This window comes from Polyodon spathula, chromosome 3 (assembly GCF_017654505.1).
Source record: "Polyodon spathula isolate WHYD16114869_AA chromosome 3, ASM1765450v1, whole genome shotgun sequence".
Lineage (NCBI taxonomy): Eukaryota > Metazoa > Chordata > Actinopteri > Acipenseriformes > Polyodontidae > Polyodon > Polyodon spathula.
This window is the reverse complement of record NC_054536.1, coordinates 97,515,234-97,526,449: the sequence shown is the minus strand read 5'-3', so window position 1 is coordinate 97,526,449 and position 11,216 is coordinate 97,515,234.

Here is an 11,216-nt window from a genome sequence, read left to right as displayed (position 1 = left end):
GCAACACAGCTTTCCTCTTTACCATCCTCAGCACACTGAGACACAGCTTTCCTCTTTACCATCCTCAGCACACTGCAACACAGCTTTCCTCTTTACCATCCTCAGCACACTGCAACACAGCTTTCCTCTTTACCATCCTCAGCACACTGAGACACAGCTTTCCTCTTTACCATCCTCAGCACACTGCAACACAGCTTTCCTCTTTACCATCCTCAGCACACTGCAACACAGCTTTCCTCTTTACCATCCTCAGCACACTGAGACACAGCTTTCCTCTTTACCATCCTCAGCACACTGAGACACAGCTTTCCTCTTTACCATCCTCAGCACACTGAGACACAGCTTTCCTCTTTACCATCCTCAGCACACTGCAACACAGCTTTCCTCTTTACCATCCTCAGCACACTGCAACACAGCTTTCCTCTTTACCATCCTCAGCACACTGAGACACAGCTTTCCTCTTTACCATCCTCAGCACACTGAAACACAGCTTTCCTCTTTACCATCCTCAGCACACTGAGACACAGCTTTCCTCTTTACCATCCTCAGCACACTGAGACACAGCTTTCCTCTTTACCATCCTCAGCACACTGCAACACAGCTTTCCTCTTTACCATCCTCAGCACACTGCAACACAGCTTTCCTCTTTACCATCCTCAGCACACTGAAACACAGCTTTCCTCTTTACCATCCTCAGCACACTGAGACACAGCTTTCCTCTTTACCATCCTCAGCACACTGAGACACAGCTTTCCTCTTTACCATCCTCAGCACACTGAAACACAGCTTTCCTCTTTACCATCCTCAGCACACTGCAACACAGCTTTCCTCTTTACCATCCTCAGCACACTGCAACACAGCTTTCCTCTTTACCATCCTCAGCACACTGAGACACAGCTTTCCTCTTTACCATCCTCAGCACACTACACAGCTTTCCTCTTTACCATCCTCAGCACACTGCAACACAGCTTTCCTCTTTACCATCCTCAGCACACTGAGACACAGCTTTCCTCTTTACCATCCTCAGCACACTGCAACACAGCTTTCCTCTTTACCATCCTCAGCACACTGCAACACAGCTTTCCTCTTTACCATCCTCAGCACACTGAGACACAGCTTTCCTCTTTACCATCCTCAGCACACTGAGACACAGCTTTCCTCTTTACCATCCTCAGCACACTGAAACACAGCTTTCCTCTTTACCATCCTCAGCACACTGAAACACAGCTTTCCTCTTTACCATCCTCAGCACACTGCAACACAGCTTTCCTCTTTACCATCCTCAGCACACTGCAACACAGCTTTCCTCTTTACCATCCTCAGCACACTGAGACACAGCTTTCCTCTTTACCATCCTCAGCACACTACCATCCTCAGCACACAGCTTTCCTCTTTACCATCCTCAGCACACTGCACACACAGCTTTCCTCTTTACCATCCTCAGCACACTGAGACACAGCTTTCCTCTTTACCATCCTCAGCACACTGAGACACAGCTTTCCTCTTTACCATCCTCAGCAACACTGCAACACAGCTTTCCTCTTTACCATCCTCAGCACACTGAGACACAGCTTTCCTCTTTACCATCCTCAGCACACTGAGACACAGCTTTCCTCTTTACCATCCTCAGCACACTGAAACACAGCTTTCCTCTTTACCATCCTCAGCACACTGAGACACAGCTTTCCTCTTTACCATCCTCAGCACACTGAGACACAGCTTTCCTCTTTACCATCCTCAGCACACTGAGACACAGCTTTCCTCTTTACCATCCTCAGCACACTGAGACACAGCTTTCCTCTTTACCATCCTCAGCACACTGAGACACAGCTTTCCTCTTTACCATCCTCATCACTCTGCAACACAGCTTTCCTCTTTACCATCCTCAGCACACTGAGACACAGCTTTCCTCTTTACCATCACTCTTTCCTCTTTACCATCCTGCACACTGCGACACAGCTTTCCTCTTTACCATCCTCAGCACACTGAGACACAGCTTTCCTCTTTACCATCCTCAGCACACAGCTTTCCTCTTTACACAGCTTTCCTCTTTACCATCCTCAGCACACTGCAACACAGCTTTCCTCTTTACCATCCTCAGCACACTGCAACACAGCTTTCCTCTTTACCATCCTCAGCACACTGCAACACAGCTTTCCTCTTTACCATCCTCAGCACACTGAGACACAGCTTTCCTCTTTACCATCCTCAGCACACTGAAACACAGCTTTCCTCTTTACCATCCTCAGCACACTGAGACACAGCTTTCCTCTTTACCATCCTCAGCACACTGAGACACAGCTTTCCTCTTTACCATCCTCAGCACACTGCAACACAGCTTTCCTCTTTACCATCCTCAGCACACTGAGACACAGCTTTCCTCTTTACCATCCTCAGCACACTGAGACACAGCTTTCCTCTTTACCATCCTCAGCACACTGCAACACAGCTTTCCTCTTTACCATCCTCAGCACACTGAGACACAGCTTTCCTCTTTACCATCCTCAGCACACTGAGACACAGCTTTCCTCTTTACCATCCTCAGCACACTGCAACACAGCTTTCCTCTTTACCATCCTCAGCACACTGCAACACAGCTTTCCTCTTTACCATCCTCAGCACACTGAGACACAGCTTTCCTCTTTTACCAGCACCTCAGCACACTCAGAGACACAGCTTTCCTCTTTACCATCCTCAGCACACTGAGACACAGCTTTCCTCTTTACCATCCTCAGCACACTGAGACACAGCTTTCCTCTTTACCATCCTCAGCACACTGAGACACAGCTTTCCTCTTTACCATCCTCAGCACACTGCAACACAGCTTTCCTCTTTACCATCCTCAGCACACTGAGACACAGCTTTCCTCTTTACCATCCTCAGCACACTGAGACACAGCTTTCCTCTTTACCATCCTCAGCACACTGCAACACAGCTTTCCTCTTTACCATCCTCAGCACACTGAGACACAGCTTTCCTCTTTACCATCCTCAGCACACTGAGACACAGCTTTCCTCTTTACCATCCTCAGCACACTGAGACACAGCTTTCCTCTTTACCATCCTCAGCACACTGAGACACAGCTTTCCTCTTTACCATCCTCAGCACACTGCAACACAGCTTTCCTCTTTACCATCCTCAGCACACTGAGACACAGCTTTCCTCTTTACCATCCTCAGCACACTGAACACACCTCTTTCCTCTTTACCATCCTCAGCACACACTGCAACACAGCTTTCCTCTTTACCATCCTCAGCACACTGAGACACAGCTTTCCTCTTTACCATCCTCAGCACACTGCAACACAGCTTTCCTCTTTACCATCCTCAGCACACTGAGACACAGCTTTCCTCTTTACCATCCTCAGCACACTGAGACACAGCTTTCCTCTTTACCATCCTCAGCACACTGAGACACAGCTTTCCTCTTTACCATCCTCAGCACACTGAGACACAGCTTTCCTCTTTACCATCCTCAGCACACTGCAACACAGCTTTCCTCTTTACCATCCTCAGCACACTGCAACACAGCTTTCCTCTTTACCATCCTCAGCACACTGAGACACAGCTTTCCTCTTTACCATCCTCAGCACACTGCAACACAGCTTTCCTCTTTACCATCCTCAGCACACTGAGACACAGCTTTCCTCTTTACCATCCTCAGCACACTGAGACACAGCTTTCCTCTTTACCATCCTCAGCACACTGCAACACAGCTTTCCTCTTTACCATCCTCAGCACACTGAGACACAGCTTTCCTCTTTACCATCCTCAGCACACTGAGACACAGCTTTCCTCTTTACCATCCTCAGCACACTGAAACACAGCTTTCCTCTTTACCATCCTCAGCACACTGAGACACAGCTTTCCTCTTTACCATCCTCAGCACACTGAGACACAGCTTTCCTCTTTACCATCCTCAGCACACTGCAACACAGCTTTCCTCTTTACCATCCTCAGCACACTGAGACACAGCTTTCCTCTTTACCATCCTCAGCACACTGCAACACAGCTTTCCTCTTTACCATCCTCAGCACACTGAGACACAGCTTTCCTCTTTACCATCCTCAGCACACTGAGACACAGCTTTCCTCTTTACCATCCTCAGCACACTGAGACACAGCTTTCCTCTTTACCATCCTCAGCACACTGAGACACAGCTTTCCTCTTTACCATCCTCAGCACACTGAGACACAGCTTTCCTCTTTACCATCCTCAGCACACTGAGACACAGCTTTCCTCTTTACCATCCTCAGCACACTGCAACACAGCTTTCCTCTTTACCATCCTCAGCACACTGCAACACAGCTTTCCTCTTTACCATCCTCACTGCAACACAGCTTTCCTCTTTACCATCCTCAGCACACTGAGACACAGCTTTCCTCTTTACCATCCTCAGCACACTGCAACACAGCTTTCCTCTTTACCATCCTCAGCACACTGCAACACAGCTTTCCTCTTTACCATCCTCAGCACACTGAGACACAGCTTTCCTCTTTACCATCCTCAGCACACTGAGACACAGCTTTCCTCTTTACCATCCTCAGCACACTGCAACACAGCTTTCCTCTTTACCATCCTCAGCACACTGCAACACAGCTTTCCTCTTTACCATCCTCAGCACACTGAGACACAGCTTTCCTCTTTACCATCCTCAGCACACTGCACACTGACACACAGCTTTCCTCTTTACCATCCTCAGCACACTGAGACACAGCTTTCCTCTTTACCATCCTCAGCACACTGAGACACAGCTTTCCTCTTTACCATCCTCAGCACACTGAGACACAGCTTTCCTCTTTACCATCCTCAGCACACTGCAACACAGCTTTCCTCTTTACCATCCTCAGCACACTGAGACACAGCTTTCCTCTTTACCATCCTCAGCACACTGAGACACAGCTTTCCTCTTTACCATCCTCAGCACACTGAGACACAGCTTTCCTCTTTACCATCCTCAGCACACTGAGACACAGCTTTCCTCTTTACCATCCTCAGCACACTGCAACACAGCTTTCCTCTTTACCATCCTCAGCACACTGCAACACAGCTTTCCTCTTTACCATCCTCAGCACACTGAGACACAGCTTTCCTCTTTACCATCCTCAGCACACTGCAACACAGCTTTCCTCTTTACCATCCTCAGCACACTGAGACACAGCTTTCCTCTTTACCATCCTCAGCACACTGAGACACAGCTTTCCTCTTTACCATCCTCAGCACACTGAGACACAGCTTTCCTCTTTACCATCCTCAGCACACTGCAACACAGCTTTCCTCTTTACCATCCTCAGCACACTGCAACACAGCTTTCCTCTTTACCATCCTCAGCACACTGAGACACAGCTTTCCTCTTTACCATCCTCAGCACACTGAAACACAGCTTTCCTCTTTACCATCCTCAGCACACTGCAACACAGCTTTCCTCTTTACCATCCTCAGCACACTGCAACACAGCTTTCCTCTTTACCATCCTCAGCACACTGAGACACAGCTTTCCTCTTTACCATCCTCAGCACACTGAAACACAGCTTTCCTCTTTACCATCCTCAGCACACTGAGACACAGCTTTCCTCTTTACCATCCTCAGCACACTGCGACACAGCTTTCCTCTTTACCATCCTCAGCTTTCCTCTTTACCACACACACTGAGACACAGCTTTCCTCTTTACCATCCTCAGCACACTGCAACACAGCTTTCCTCTTTACCATCCTCAGCACACTGAGACACAGCTTTCCTCTTTACCATCCTCAGCACACTGAGACACAGCTTTCCTCTTTACCATCCTCAGCACACTGAGACACAGCTTTCCTCTTTACCATCCTCAGCACACTGAGACACAGCTTTCCTCTTTACCATCCTCAGCACACTGAGACACAGCTTTCCTCTTTACCATCCTCAGCACACTGAGACACAGCTTTCCTCTTTACCATCCTCAGCACACTGAGACACAGCTTTCCTCTTTACCATCCTCAGCACACTGAGACACAGCTTTCCTCTTTACCATCCTCAGCACACTGAGACACAGCTTTCCTCTTTACCATCCTCAGCACACTGAGACACAGCTTTCCTCTTTACCATCCTCAGCACACTGCAACACAGCTTTCCTCTTTACCATCCTCAGCACACTGAAACACAGCTTTCCTCTTTACCATCCTCAGCACACTGAGACACAGCTTTCCTCTTTACCATCCTCAGCACACTGAGACACAGCTTTCCTCTTTACCATCCTCAGCACACTGCAACACAGCTTTCCTCTTTACCATCCTCAGCACACTGAGACACAGCTTTCCTCTTTACCATCCTCAGCACACTGCAACACAGCTTTCCTCTTTACCATCCTCAGCACACTGAGACACAGCTTTCCTCTTTACCATCCTCAGCACACTGAGACACAGCTTTCCTCTTTACCATCCTCAGCACACTGCAACACAGCTTTCCTCTTTACCATCCTCAGCACACTGAGACACAGCTTTCCTCTTTACCATCCTCAGCACACTGAGACACAGCTTTCCTCTTTACCATCCTCAGCACACTGCAACACAGCTTTCCTCTTTACCATCCTCAGCACACTGAGACACAGCTTTCCTCTTTACCATCCTCAGCACACTGAGACACAGCTTTCCTCTTTACCATCCTCAGCACACTGAGACACAGCTTTCCTCTTTACCATCCTCAGCACACTGAGACACAGCTTTCCTCTTTACCATCCTCAGCACACTGCAACACAGCTTTTCTCTCATCCTTGAGACACAGCTTTCCATACCATCTCAGCACACTGAGACACAGCTTTCCTCTTTACCATCCTCAGCACACTGCAACACAGCTTTCCTCTTTACCATCCTCAGCACACTGAGACACAGCTTTCCTCTTTACCATCCTCAGCACACTGAGACACAGCTTTCCTCTTTACCATCCTCAGCACACTGAGACACAGCTTTCCTCTTTACCATCCTCAGCACACTGAGACACAGCTTTCCTCTTTTACCTGCAACACAGCTTTCCTCAGCACACTGAGACACAGCTTTCCTCTTTACCATCCTCTGCACACTTAGACACAGCTTTCCTCTTTACCATCCTCAGCACACTGCAACACAGCTTTCCTCTTTACCAACCTCAGCACACTGTAACACAGCTTTCCTCTTTACCCTCCTCAGCACATTGAGACACAGCTTTCCTCCTTACCATCCTCAGCACACTGAGACACAGCTTTCCTCTTTAAAATTCTCACTGCAAAAAAGGAGAGCGCGACTCAGAAGAAAATCCAATCTCCAGCAATGTTATAAGAGACTTTATAAAAGGAGATACGTGTTTTTTTTTTTTTTTCTTACTCAGAATATTTCCTCAGATATTGATGACGGGAAAAAATGTGTCTGAGGACTCATTTAGAGTGTTTATATTCAGAATATACAGTCCAAATTTCCTGCATAGGAAATAATGGATCAATATTGGTAGTAGCTCTCTGCTTCAGTCATATATCCAGCAGGGTGTCACACCTCAAACACACAAAACATGAAACAACATTTGTTTTGCATGCAGTGGAAACATTGAACTTTAACCCAGCATTGCGACATGTACTGCAGTTTGAAAGCAGCGGTGCATTTCCTGCGCTGAAGCATCACATATCTTCAGTCTCTTACCAGAGAGAGCTTGTAGTTCCAGGTAAAAGGTTTTCCCATTTAGCATGTGAATTGATTAGCCCTTTCTAGTCCTCAAGCACATTTCTCAAAGCTGAGACTGCTGAAATAAATGCAGTTTATGTCTGCACTGTATTAACTCATTTGAGGAACCTTTTCTGGAGGTCATCATATGCAGGTACATCCTGTAGAAGGTGAACATTGTTTTTGGCAAGAAATGATGAACTACTATTTATATACAGGGGCTATCTTTCAACACACATACCCTGATTGTGAAAAAATCTGTGTAACCCTACCTCCAGCTTTTTAGATGAATGTTATTAATTCTGTACAGCTGATTCATTTTAATACATTTAGAGCATTACATTACACTGCATAAAACCTTCTGCAATGACCATCTCAATGTGGCTCACAATGATCTCTTTATTTTATTGAAATACTGGAAATTAGAAAGAAGCTTGTGCTCCAGTTTAGACACAAGTGTTTCGTTATTGGATGATTTGGTTGAGACAAAAGTATTCTTTGTACACAGGTGATTATGATAAAAGTTATTTTTTAACATGAAGAAATTAAAATCTGTTGTTAACCTTAAATTACCAATTTTGTGAAAGAATTACAAATACTACAGAAGTTATTTTGGGAAAATAATGACGTCAGCTTTTTTAAACATTTCCTGGATTACCTGCATATCCAATCAGTAATTCTCCATAATTTAAACACTCCCTGGATTACCTGTGCATCCAATCAGTAATTCTGCAGAATTTCAAAGATGTACTCCAGAGTAATGGTAAGCATGTTGTTTAATACACAGTAGATCAATTACACTTCTATGGGATGAGGGAGAATCCCAGGTAAACGAACAGTTTATAGGTTCTTGATATAATCCAGGAGTATTCCCATGTTTTGTCATATCAAGTTTTTACCAAGGTAATTATTAATCTAAAGGTTATATTCCGTTGAATGTGTCTAGACTAGATTTGAACCCAAACACACTGAAATTATGTATCGTTATGCACATGGCAGTTATATTAGCCATAGGGAATGAATACACCAGCATCAGTAATCTCTTTGGCAGAGCATTAAACAGAACTTTTATTTGAGGTAAATTGTTTTTCTAGTACAAAAATGTAATTAAATATAGATCAACCTGATGCTTGGATCTCCTTATAAATGACTTCTGAAGAATGGCTGATACTACAAAATGTGTACCACTAAATAAACTGCTTTACAGCTATACACAGTTTTCTAATGGAGAGGAAACCTTTTGGCCATTCCAGGCCAATGCATATGTGATGGGAAGATCTGAGTTTCCATGTCTGATGAATCTCAGACTAAGGAATGCCTGTCTATGGGGTTCAGTGGGCCATGGCCTCATCCTGTGGCAGAATGGTTCACTCACCTTGGCTTACACCGTCAAACTGATGATCTTAAAGTGTTACACAACACCCTTCAAAGTTTATAAGAAACACTGTGTGTTACCTTTGCTGTGTCCCATGTTGTGAATATAGCAGAGGTATATTTTCAAAAATTTGTAATCACACAACATGGATAGGTAATCAACTGGGCAATACATTTCGCAACATTTACTCTGGTGCATTAACCAACAGAAAAAAAAAAAACTATTCTAAGGATGGCAGTGTCTCCAGGTCACGCTCCCTCCTGCAACAATGCTGGTTTTCTGTTCTCACAATACACCAATCATTTCAATTAGAGCACAAGCACTGTTGCAGGAGGGAGTGTGAGCTGGATACACTGTAAATTGTAGAATAAAAAATCTCTCCTGGGGAACATTCACGAGTAAAACTGATAAACACTGGAAATGGTGACTCCCAGCTCATCCACTGACTTCACACATCCTAGTCTCTGTAAGTTGCCTTGGATACAGGTGTCTTCTAAATAAACAAATAATAATAATACTGTCAAATTAATATTGTGACAGAAAAAAAAAACACCTACAAATTTTGGAAAGTAACCGAAAACAATAATTTCATGCAGTATAGAAAAAGCAAAAGCCCCCCCCCCCCAAAAAAAAATCATATAAATAAAACTTGAAAATATCTCAAAATAAGCACAACGAAAAATTTAATTCATAAAACAAAAGCCCTAATCGTAATCTTGTTACTTCAACATACTTAACCATAATGAACTTATTGAAATTATTGAGTATTAAAAATACTGAACTGTAACTATTCTATTGTTTCAACAAGAAATCAAGAAGAGGGGTAATGCCAGCTCTAGGTTATGATTGGTTTCACAGAGACCAATGTAGCTAAGACTAATGCTCTTGTGAGTCTGGCTAAATCTCGGTTACAACTGTTATTTGATCTGTTGGCTTCTCTTAGCAGACTGTAACAGTGCCAAGGAAAATTAATGGGACTTTCTCGGAGAGGACAGGAATTCCACCCATCTGGATTTCGCATTTCTTGGTTTTGTATGGGCACCTACTGTAAAGGATCTCTCCCCTTTCAGTACAGTACAGAGGTTGGGCTGATAATACATGCAATGTATCTTGCACCTGACTAAACATTAAAGAATAAGCATGTGTCCTGGAATAAGGTTTTCCTGTCAATTAACTGAAAGCACTTATTTTATAACAAATGTTATGGACAGATTATTATCAGTGGAGTGTTTGTCTCATTTTCATCAGGAATCGGCTGAACCAGCACTTTTGATTTCCAGGTTGATATTTACTTTTGCTGTTATATAAGATTTCAGAGTCTAATATACAACTATTTGAGAAAGAGAAGTTGGAATTATTGGTGTGAAGAGCAAGTGTTTTTGCACTACAAACGAGATCTCTTTCAAATATTTGCCCCATTTCTGTTAAATGTATAAAAGGTTAATATTGTTCTGGTCCCAGGTGGATTATTCACATCTGAATGATGCCTTTCAAATTGAATATCCTCCTGCCCATTAGCACACTGGCTTGTGATTCCACACATTCAGTATAGGAACTGTAAGTTCATGCAAAGTATAATAACTCACTATTGTTCTTGCTGCCTTCTCCAAAAAATGTTCATGGCTTTATTTTATTTCTATTATTATTTTATTATGTGATTTTTTTTTTTCCCCAATGTGAAATGATGATGTAAAATAGCATCATATTACAGTCCAGATATCAGTGCAGAGGGGCCAGGTCTGAGTTTCCAAAAGGACAACTTCACAGTCTGGAGAACCAAAAAAAAAAAGAAAAAAGCAACTCTGGAAATTAACCAGAATCATTAGGAAACCTGGGTCATCACCATGAAACGTTAAACCACATAACCATGACATACCAGACACGACTTATTAAAAGGGCGAGAGGCTTGGATAATATAGAAGAATGAGTGACCTCCTTGATTGCATTGCATCACATGACAGTACTTGCTATGGGTTTTACTGGAACTGCTCTTCAATAGTTATTGGATTCAGAAGTTACCTCTGATGCCATTTTCCAGCCTGCTGTGCTAATTCAGTAATAAGAAGGCTTTAGCAGCATTGCACACAGTTTCATTCAGTTCAGTAATAAGAAGGCTTTAGCAGCATTGCACAGTTTCAGCAAGTTCAGTAATAAGAAGGCTTTAGCAGCATTGCACATTG